The sequence below is a fragment of the Oryx dammah genome, unplaced genomic scaffold (assembly GCF_014754425.2).
Source record: "Oryx dammah isolate SB20612 unplaced genomic scaffold, SCBI_Odam_1.1 HiC_scaffold_3, whole genome shotgun sequence".
Lineage (NCBI taxonomy): Eukaryota > Metazoa > Chordata > Mammalia > Artiodactyla > Bovidae > Oryx > Oryx dammah.
The window spans coordinates 15,537,784-15,550,055 of NW_024070187.1; the positions used below are offsets into that span (position 1 = coordinate 15,537,784).

The 12,272-nt window shown below is 38.8% G+C and overlaps 1 protein-coding gene across 5 annotated transcripts in view; it reads right to left on the reverse strand.

Annotated features, from left to right (window-relative positions):
- SEC24B (SEC24 homolog B, COPII coat complex component) overlaps positions 1–12,272 on the reverse strand; it is an 82,067-nt gene that overhangs the window by 32,690 nt on the left and 37,105 nt on the right. The window lies entirely within an intron of this gene.

The window sequence follows — 12,272 nt, forward strand, 5'->3', positions numbered from 1 at the left end:
GTTAGACTATAAAAACTTTTATTACTGTGTTCATTCAAAACTTGTAAGATTAATTGGAATGTTCAGTAGCAATTTATGATAATATTTAGTAATGTCACACAGATAGTAGAATACAATATAAATTCTCTCAGTTATTCACTTGACAAACACTTTATTGAAAGTCTATAGTTAACATAGGTAGATACACTAAAGTATATACTACTGAATAAAACTGAAAATGCATATGGCCTCTCTCGTGTTGGCTTTTTTTCACCAGAAGACAAAATCCTGAGTTACAGAGATGATCCCTAGCTCTTAATACCAATATTATAACTGGGGTTAAAACTATATTTTAGGTTAATTTTCAATTGTGATATAAAAAGAATGAGTATGCACAATATCTTTCATTGAATGATTTAGGTTAACGGCAAGAATTCAGTGTACTGACTCAGAGCATAATAGCTAAAATTCTTTGTGTAGGAACATTTTGTTATTAGTAAATAACATGATTTAGAAGCAAAAGATTTAGGAGAAGGCAACGGCACCCCACTCCAGTACTCTTGCCTGGAAAATCCCATGGATGGAGGAGCCTGGTGGACTGCAGTCCATGGGGTCGCTAAGAGTCAGACACGACTAAGCGACTTCACTTTCACTTTCATGCATTGGAGAAGGAAATGACAACCCACTCCAGTGTTCTTGCCTGGAGAATCCCAGGGACAGGGAAGCCTGTTGGGCTGGGGGTCGCACAGAGTCGGACACGACTGAAGCGACTTAGCAGCAGCAGAGGCAAAAGATTATAGTTACATTAGACTTTGCCACTTAAGTGCTACACAACTTTGGGTAAGTGACAACCATCAATAGTACTCTCTTCTGCAAAACAAGAACAATTTTTTAAATGCCCTATGTGTGCTTTTTATGTTCTTGTGATGCTTAAATGAGGCAGTCGATATTAAGCAACTTACAGAACATGAAGACTATAAAATAAATAACAGGTGAAAGACACTAATACAAAGTGCTTTCTTGGTGGTAAATAGAAAATTGTTGCATATTTTTGTCATTACTCTTAATTAAGTGTGAGAAGTATGGGCTCTTCCTTTTTGTTCCTTATATTTGTGAATTTATATCTAAAGAAGCATGCTGATATATAAGGTCAAAAGTCTTGAAGTAATAGGATTAAAAAACAAAAAACCAAAACCCAAATATTCACCAGGAGATGAATGGATAAACAAAATGGACTAAATGTAGTATATCTATACAATGGGATATTATTCAACAATAGAAAGGAATTAAGTACGGATACAGGCTACAATATGAATGACCCTTAAAAACATGTTAAATGAAAGAAGCCAAACAAAAAAGGTCACATGTATGATTTATATGAAATACCCAGAATAGGTAAATCCACAGAGGTAGAAAGTAGACTGGTGGTTGCCAAAGGCTGAGAGGAGGATATGAAAAAATGAAGACAGAAGTTAGGTCCCTTTCTTACACCTTACACTAAAATTAATTACCATAGACCTAACTGCTAAAACTCTTAAAATATGGGAGTAAATCTTCACAACCTTGGATTAAGCAATAGATTTTCAGATATGACATCAAAGGCACAAGCAACAAAAGAAAGAAAATAGATATAATGGACTTCATCAAGTTAAAAACTTGTGTTCCAAAGATATTATCAAGAAAGTTAAGAGATAACCCCAGAATGAGAAAATATCAAATCATATATCTAATTAATAAAGGTCTAATATCCAAACTTGGGCTTCCCTGGTAGCTCAGCTGGTAAAGAATCCTCCTGCAATGCAGGAGACCCCAGTTCAATTCCTGGGTCAGTAAGATACCCTGGAAAATGGATAGGCTATTCATTCCAGTATTCTTGGGCTTCCCTGGTGGCTCAGATGGTAAATAATCCACCGTGCAATGCGGGAGACCTGGGTTTGATCCCTGGGTTGGGAAGATCCCCTAGAGAAGGAAACTGCTATCCACTCCAGTATGCTGGCCTGGAGAATTCCATGGACAGAGGAACAAAGCAGGCTATGGGGTCGCAGAGTCAGACACAACTGAGCGACTTTCACTAATATCCAAAATATTTACAGAACTCTTATGACTCAACAATAAAAAGACAAATAATCAAATTAAATGAGCAAAGGATCTAAACAGATATTTATTACAAAAAAAAAAGATAAACAAATGGCCAAAAAGCACATGAAAAGATGCTCAACATTACTAGTTAGAAAAACGCCAATCAAAACTATAACGAGTATCACCTCACACTGATCAGACTGGCAATCATCAAAAATTCTACCAATAAGAAATGCTGTGGAGGGTGTGGAGAAGAGAACCTTCATTCACTGTAGATGGGAATGTAAACTGGTACAACCACTATGGACACCAGTATGGGGGTCCCTTGAAGAAGTACTAACAAAGCTATCACATGATCCAGCAATCCTACTGCTGGGGGTATACAGCCAGAGATAAACAAAAACTCTCATTAGAAAAGATACGTGCACCCCAATGTTCATAGCAGTACTATTTACAACAGCCAAGACACGAAGACAACCCAAGTGCCCATCAACAGACAACTGGCTTAAGGAGGTGTGATATAAATATATGTAACAGAGTACTAAAGAAAGTGAAAGTGAAGTCACTCAGTCGTGTCCGACTCTTTGTGACCCCAGGGACTGTAGCCTACCAGGCTTCTCCGTCCATGGGATTTTCCAGGCAAGAGTACTGGAGTGGGTTGCCATTTCCTTCTCCAGGGGATCTTCACGACCCAGGGATCGAACCCGGGTCTCCTATGCAGCCATTAAAAACAGAATGAAATATCACCATTTGCAGCAACATGGGTGGACCTAGAGAAAAACTGTCGTTAGTGAAATCAGACAAACACTGTATGATATCACTTATGCAGACAACCTAAAAAATAATACAAATGAATTCATATACAAAATACAGACTCACAGACATAGAAAGCAAACTTACGGCTGCTAAAGGAAAAGGGGGGCTGGGACAAATTCCTGCACTTTCCCAGCTGTACTGTAATCATACACTGTACTGGCTGAGTGATCACAGTATGCTGCCCTATAACACTACAAGTACACAGAGGCAGCTATGCTACTATATTGCTATCTGGAACCATGATACCAAGTAAAATACTGCTTTCTGCATCCAAACTAGTTTTAGCTGAATGAGAAGCTCTGGCACTTGTTGCCACTCTTAAACGTTACATCCAGTCTGCCTCAGTCACTTCACACTACCGCTACTGATAATAAATATTCTGAGCTCAAATGGATGTAACACTCAGGGAACATTTTTCCTCATTCTTTTACTGGCTGTATGTCACGGGTTGAGAGAAGACAAGAAGCTGGAAAAGAGTGGGAGCTGAGTCACAAGTAAGGTCAAGTAAATAGCTCAGAATCCGTGAAGTTGGGGGAAAACAAACCACGGCACACTAAAGCCTTCTAAAAAAGATTTAAGCCATTCTCTCTCCTTGGGTCAACAAAGTCAAATGCACTTATTAATATTTTTCAACTTGAAATTAATGAGGCAATTTGAAACTGCATTTCCTCATAACATGTATAAAACACAGAAAAAGTGTAAGCCAAATCCCACCTCTGCCACTTAGGAGGTGAGAGAAAACGGGCGGTGGTGGTTCAGTTGCTCAGGCATGTCCGGCTCTCATGATCCTGTGGACTGCAGCCCGCCAGGCTCCTCTGTCCATGGGATTCTGCAGGCAGGAATACTGGAGTGGGTTGCCATTTCCTTCTCCAGAGGATCTTCCCAACCCAGGAATCGAACCCAGGTCTCCAGCATTGCAGGCAGATTCTTTACCAACTGAGCTATAAGTGAAGCCCAAGAGAAAATGGACAGGACTCCTAACATTTCTGAGTGATTTATTACTTGTAACAACAGATCTTATAACTCTACATGGTAATGTTAAGATTAAAGAGCTATAACAGATATAAACTAAATAGTTACTAGCCAAAGACTGAGAAAACATTCTTATCTTTTCTCTTCCCTCTTCCTATCCTAAAACCGCTACAAAAGAGAGGAAAAGAGAGAACAAGACAAAACCTGCTGATTGATAAAGCCAAGCGTTTTTTCTCAAGCCTCGACCCAAACTTAACATTTATCACTGCCAACCAAGTTTCTTTTGATTTGTAAAAATGGTTCCCTTCTTTCAGAAAGACTCTGCTAATATGCTTCCCTCCTCCAAATTTCTGCTACCTTAAGTCTTATTTCTCACTAGCTTATTCCTTATTTCAAAAGCCTCTAGTGCTAATCAATTTCTTCTGTTAAGGAAAATCAATCTGCATTTCTTAAATACAAATTTGGTTATGTTATTTTCCCATGTAAACTCCTTCAATGACCTCTCACTACCTTAAAGATAAAACCCAAACTTCTTACTAGGAAATGTAAGGTTCTTAAAGATCATATCCAGCCTACTCACCTTCATTCCAAATCTTCTTACCACTTGCCCTCTGCAAACAACAGGTCCAAACTCAGTAAAGTTCCCCAAATATGCCACTATCTCTCATGCTTCTTGCTTTGTTTCAAAAAAGTGTCTCTGCCTCTCCCGAGGTCCCTCACTCGCTCAATTCCAAGTTCTTTCAGATTCACTTCAGGTTCCCCTGTCTGCCCTCCAGAACCCTCCTGGTCATCTCTACCCTACATCTGGTTCTAGATTCTCCTATGTATTCCTATAAAGCACCACAATTAACACAGGACTGAGTGTAATTCCATTCTATATTCCAAATCAGACTGTGAGCTTCTTGGGTTTTCAATCAAGCTCATATATGGAGTGTTGTTAATCTGTTTATAATTTGGTTGTTCAGAACTCAAAACATTTTTCAGAGAAATAATAAAATAACTGGTTTTATTATCCCAGTTCAGTCAAGACCAAAATCAGATTGATTATATTCTTTGCAGCCAAAGATGGAGAAGCTCTATACAGTCAGCAAAAACAAGACCAGGAGCTGAGTGTGGCTCAGACCATGAACTCCTTTTTGCAAAATTCAGACTTAAATTGAAGAAAGTAGGGAAAACCACTAGACTATTCAGGTATGACCTCAATCAAATCCCTTAAATAGATTCAAGGGAATAGATCTGACAGACAGAGTCCCTGAAGAACTGTGGACAGAGGCTTGTGACACACTGTACAGGAGGCAGTGATCAAGACCATCCCCAAGAAAAAGAAATGCAAAAAGGCAGAATGGCTGTCTGGGGAGGCCTTGCAGATAGCTGAGAAAAGAAGAGAAGCCAAAGGCAAAAGAGAAAAGGAAAGATACACCCATTTGAATGCAGAGTTCCAAAGAATAGCAAGGAGAGATAAGAAAGCCTTCCTCAGTGATCAATGCAAAGAAATAGAGGGAAACAACAGAATGGGAAAGACTAGAGATCTCTTCAAGAAAATCAGAGATACCAAGGGAACATTTCATGCAAAGATGGGCTCAATAAAGGACAGAAATGGTATCAACCTAACAGAAGGAGAAGATATTAAGAAGAGGTGGCAAAAATACAGAGTAACTATACAAACAGATCTTCATGACCCAGATAACCATGATGGTATGATCACACACCTAGAGTCAGACACCCCAGAATGAGAAGTCAAATGGCCCTTGGGAAGCATCACTACAAACAAAGCTAGTGGAAGTGACTGAATTTCAGTTGAGCTATTTCAGATCCTGAAAGATGATGTTGTTAAAGTGCTATACTCAATATGCCAGCAAATTTGGAAAACTCAGCAGTGGCCACAGGACTGGAAAAGGTCAACTTTCATTCCAGTCCCAAAGGCAATGCCAAAGAATGCTCAAACTACTGCACAATTTCACTAATCTCACATGCTAGCAAAGTAATACTCAGAATTCTCCAAGCCAGGCTTCAACAGTACAACAGTACATGAACTGAAAACTTCCAGATGTTCAAGCTGGATTTAGAAAAAGCAGAGGAACCAGAGATCAAATTGCCAACATCCACTGGATCATCAAAAAAGCAAGGAGTTCCAGAAAAACTTCTGCTTTAATGACTACACCAAAGCCTTTGACTGTGTGGATAACAACAAACAGGGGACTAGTCTTCAAGAGATGAGAATACCAGACCATCTTACCTGCCTCCTGAGAGATATGTATGCAGATCAGGAAGTAACAGTTAGAACTGGACATGGAACAACTGATTGGTTCCAAATCGGGAAAGAAGTCCGTCAAGGCTGTATATTGTTACCCTACTTATTTAACCTATATGCAGAGTACATTATGTGAACTGCCAGGCTGGATGAAGCACAAGCTGGAATCAAGATTGCCAGGAGAAATATCAATAACCTCAGATACGCAGATGATACCAGCCTTATGGCAGAAAGTAAAGAAGAAATTAAGAGCCTCTTAATGAAAGTGAAAGAGGAGAGTGAAACAAAGTTGGCTTAAAACTCAACATTCAGAAAACTTATGATCATGGCATCTGGTCCCATCACTTCATGGCAAATAGATGGTGAAACAATGGAAACAGTGACAGACTTTATTTGGGGGGGCTCCAAAATCACTGCAGATGGCAACTGCAGACATGAAATTAAAAGATGATTGCTCCTTGGAAGAAAAGCTATGACCAACCTAGACAACATAGAAAGCAGACATCACTTTGGCAACAAAGATTCGTCTAGTCAAAGCTATGGTTTTTCCAGTAGTCATGTGTGGATGTGAGCTGGACTATAAAGAAAACTGAGTGCTGAAGAACTGTTGCTTTTGACCTGTCGTTTTAGAGAAGACTCTTGAGAGTCCCTTGGACTGCAAGAAGATCAAACCAGTCAATCCTAAAGGAAATCAGTCCAGAATATTTATTGGAAGGACTGACGCTGAAATTCCAATACTTTGGCCACCTGATGTGAAGAACTGACTCCTTGGAAAAGACCCTGATGCTGGGAAGGCTGAAGGCGAGAGTAGAAGGGGATGATAGAAGATGAGATAGTTGGATGGCATCACCAACTCGATGGACATGAGTTTGTGTAAGCTCCGGGAGTTGGTGATGGACAGGGAAGCCTTGCATGCTGCAGTCCATGGGGTTGCAAAGAGTCAGACATGACTGTCAACTGAACTGACTGATTTCAATGAATACTGAAGACCCTCAAACTAATATTGTTCTTAATGGCAATGATATCTGTTTACTTCCTTCACAGACCCAGTATATGTGCTCAATTTCTAAAATTTTAAAAATATACTAAATATGTACTGAATTTAGTTTGAAGATATTTACTTTTTAAAATAATCAAATAGTAGTACATTAGTTAGCAAGAAAGATAGATTGGGGCTTCCCTGGTAGCCCCAATCTATTAGTGCTTCCCTCAGCGGTAAAAGAATCAGCCTACCAATGCAAGAGAGATGGGTTCAATCCCTGGTCTGGGAAGATCCCACATGCTGAAGAACAACTAAACCCATGTGCCACAACGACCGAGCCCGTGCTCTGGAGCTGATGAGTAGCAGCTACCGAGCCCTGTGCGGCAACTACCAAGCCCGTGATCCACAAAAAAGGAGCCACCACAACAAGCCTGTGCACTGCAACTGGAGAGTAGCCCCCCCACCCACCCACCACTGCAACTAGAGAAAAGACCTGTGCAGCACACCCAAAAATAAATAAAATTCTTAAAAAGACAGAGAGTCAGATTGAACCCTTTTAGGGATTTTTTTTGGCAAGGGGTGTTAGGATGGTGGAGGAAAAGGGAAGATGTTGATCAAAGAAGAAAATCTTCCAGTTGTAGAAGTTCTAGGGACCTGGGAATCTAATGTATAGCACATAATGATTACAGTTAGTGACACTGCATGATATACTTGAACTATTTTTTTTTAAAAAGGGATTTTCTTTTAAGTTAGAAATAAGGCCAATACTGTCCTGTTCTTTATAAGAGTTGACTTAATTTGTTCTATGTCAAAATGCAGCATTACCTTTTAAAATAACCAAGTCAAGCAAAAATATATTCTCTCTGAGGTAGTGCCTGGCACTGAATAATTACTATTAGTCTGTGTGAAAGTCAAGTAAAAACTGACTAGCACCTTAAAACTCATTATGAAAAAAAGTTTTTTTCTTCTAACATTATTTACAGAATAAAGCATCAAGCTGTCACATTAGGGGAGAGAACTTCCTCTTGTCCTCCGGCCTCTTCCCAACCTGAAAATTTCCTAGAGGAAAGGCGGCTGGGCGAACGGGGAGCAGGTGACAGAATGCTAGACAATAGTGTCTTCCAGGGACTAGGGCTGGCCCTGGTCTTTGGCTTTTTACCCCTCACCCCCTTTCACTTTATCTCACTGCTCAATTTCAGGTCACTGCTTGTTACCTTTCACTCCCATTTTCAAGTTAGTATTCCTTACTAGTACAGGTATGACGTTATTTGTCCACCAAAGGTCCACTCTAGCACTAACAACTGAAGGAGAGAATATCTGTAACTGAATAAACTTAGTGAAAAATTTAAAATATAACCATTATGAGCAGCTTGCTATCTGCTTTCTTTAAATTTAAGTTTATTCTTGAACAATTCTGAACTTTCACAAGCTTCTAACAAAACATAAGACTGTCTCCAGTACAAAATCCTATTTCAGTTTCCAAGTATGCATTTAACAAGGAAACTTGAAAAAAGGAAGCCTATTTGTAGCATGTAATTTTAAAGATATAATTAACATGGTTTAATGTAAAATTAGAACTGAAATTAAAATTTTCTTTTAAATCCAAAAGCTTTAAAAAAAAAAAAAATGAAATGAAAGCTTTAAAGAAATATCCCTGTACTTGACTCCTAGATAGACACACTGTCAAGCAAACCATAAGCTTTAATAAATGAAAAGCTAAAATAAGTGGAGAGTTACTTTAACTGTAACTATAAAGAATATATATGGGCTTCCCTGGTGGCTCAGACAGTAAAGAATCTGCCTCCAGTGCGGGAGACCTGAGTTGGATCCCTGGGTTGGGAAGATCCCCTGGAGGAGGGCATGGCAACCCCTCCTGTATTCTTGCCTGGAGAATTCCCACGGACAGAGGAACCTGGTGGGCTACTGTCGATGGGGTCGTGAAGAGCTGGACACGACTGAGTGACTAAGCACATACAGCACAGCATAAAGAATATTAATATTACGATTTCCAAACCTGTTAGTTGATATTTTACTACTGCTTAACAAATTTTTCCAAAGTTGGAGAATAATTTCACATGAACTGAACACCCAAGAATCTAATGATTATAGGAAAAAAAACACCTCTGAAACAGTTAACAAATAGAACACTCCAAATTCTCTACTTCATAGAGCTGCTTATATGTAATCTCCACACCAATCTGAGGCACTTTCTTTTACCATTTTACATATGGAAAAAATACTGTAACTGACCAGGACTTTTAAAAAATCATTTTAAAGCTAAATTTCCTTTCTATTTTTTCTTTCCTCTCACTCAGAATGTCCCTTTAATTTGCAACCAACAAAAACAGTGTTTTTACTTATAAACCATAAGGAGATAACACCAGGATCCTAGGAAAAATGTCCATAATACAGTCTTATTTTATTTCAGTGTGAATAGTGAAAGTCACTCAGTCGTGTAGACTCTTTGCAACCCCATGGATTATACAGTCCATGGAATTCTCCAGGCCAGAATACTGGAGTGGGTAGCCTTTCCATTCTGCAGGGGATCTTCCCAACCCAGGGATTGAACTCAGGTCGCCTGCATTGCAGGCGGATTCTTTACCAGCTGAGCCACAAGGGAAGCCCTATTATCCTGCTGCACAATAAAAAGGCAAAGAGGAAGCCAATACTTAAGCAACGCCACGGTGGCCACTGCATGTGCTCTTTAGTCCCCTCTACTTCAGGGCTTCATGTTCTCACGAGGAGATGAAGACTACGCTGTCCATACCTCTCAGCAGACAAAGAGACCTAGTTTGAGGCAAATGCATTGTTCACATCTCAAATCAACTCATCTGCAAAATGGAGCCAATTATCTCTGCGTTGCAAGATTGTAGGGAAGAATAAAACTGAGATAAGAACACGTTCTCAACATTATTAATCACAACTAATTTTTAGAGAGATTTCAGCATTTGCCAGACACTGTTCTAAGCTCTTGACAAAGAACACCTTCAATCCTAAAAACAACCATGTGTAACTGTTACTATCATTCTCCACTGACAAGATGAGTCAATTGAGACTCAATGAGTTTAAGAAACTTGTCTAAGGTCAAAGCTAGTAAGTGACAAAATGGGGGTTTGAATCTAGAAGAAATGATACAAAAACCCACAGCTGTAGTTAAATAATGTAAGGTGACTGGAGAAAAGCCATAAATGCTAAATCTTTTTGATTTTCTGATTTTTTTTCCATCTAAGCAAACGGGATTTTCAACCAACGCACCTAATCGTTCAGCAGAACAAAAACAGGGCAATTTAGGCTGACAACATTACACAAAGTAACACACTTTTGAACTGTGTAAAATTAGGATCATAAGATTAAAACCTGAGACATTTGTAGGATCTGAATAACATATGCGTTAAATAATTAGAATACCAGGGCCTGGGAGCAGTGGCCCATCAGCAGCAAGGGCCATCAATTACAGTAAGACCTTGGTTCCTAAAATGCCCTTCTGCAAGTACAGGTACCAGGACTGAGGGAAATGGTCCATCCCAGGTTGCAGTAGCCCAAACACAAGATGAGCTAGGAACATCTTAGTGAGGACTCAAGGGACTTAAAATAAGTGCTTAAAGATTCATGGGAACATTTTTAAAAGACAGTTTGAAGAAGCTGCTGCTGGCCAGGTTGAGGACAAATTGCTATTAGAATAACTAATGACAGTAATGGATTATTACCCGCTGAATAAAACAAGAATCCATGAGTCATTATAAACCCAAAGAAATCAATAAGGGAGAAGAGAAGGCTCTTCTTCACAGTGAAACCTGAACTCATGAACAAAGAGGGAATGTTAGAACTGGAAAATCTCTGAAGAATGTTCAAACTAATGTATGCTAGTTTAATAAAGAACAGGGTATTTATAATAGTATCAAAGAACTTCCCCACAAATTACTTATTAATTTCAAGGGAAAAGAGAAGTACCTTTACAGTTGAGAAATCTGGCAGACACCATCTTAATCAAGTCATCAAAGTTAAATATCATCAATATGGGAACAAATCAACATCATGTGCCTCTTAACAGGAGGCTCTGAGAACACACTATACTTCAGTGGTAATCTTGCCAAAAATGTGTGATTTCAATTTAATCAAAAGTGTCCAAGTCCGAAAAATAAAGAAAGGTTAAGGGACTGTTGTAGGTTGAAGAAGTCTAAATAAATGGTGACTAAATTCAACACCATGACCCTGGATTAGATCCTAGGCCGTGGAAACAGCTATAAAAGATCTTATTAAGACAGCTGTTAAGATATGACTACGGACCGTGTAACAGATATTAAGGTAACAGTGACTGATTTCCTGATAACTGTATTATGCTTGTGTTATGTAAGACACTGTCCTTACAGTCAGGAAACACACACTGAAATATTTAGAGGTAAAGGTTCATGGTATCTCCACCTTACATTCAAATGACACAGGAAAAAATGCATATAGCGAGGATGAGGTAAAAATGGTTTATCTTGGTAAAGTATATACGGTAGTTTCTTTCACTCTTCTGTAAGATTGAAATTATGTAAAATAAAAAGCTACCAAAATTCATAAAGATAAATGGGTATCTGGATTTTTAAGGGAAGAAAAAACTACCATCCTTCTGGAACCCTTAACTTTCACCCTGCGCCCACAAATCATGCATAAGGATTTGAATGTTTAAAAAATGCAAAGGAAACAGAAAGCTCTATTTAAACAGACTGTTTACAGAGCAAATCCTTCCACTCAGTTACAAAGATAACAGAGAATCGTGGTCATGTATAACTTGAAAGATCATCACTTATTGATTCAGTCTTAAAATATTAGAATTAACAGAGGAACTGAATTACTTAAAAGTTAGCAGTTATACTTATCAAAGGTAGAAAAAGATATTAAACAGGCTGCAACACATCATCGCATGCACAATTTCTTCAACTAGCAAGATGTGAACTTCCACTTCATGAAGTAGGAAAGCAACTACAAATATGGGGTCTTCAAAATATATGACAAGATGGGCCACAAAGAAAAGACCTCAGAGAAACGCTCTCCAATTTTTATGTCAGTTTTATAAAACCCACATGATTCCTTTTGATTATCCCCAAGTAGCATGCAAAGCAGAAAATAAAACATTCCTAAAAGGGTGCTACAGCAATCATCAGCCAAAAGCATCAGTCAGGACTGATTCTTCAGCATGTGCCATGA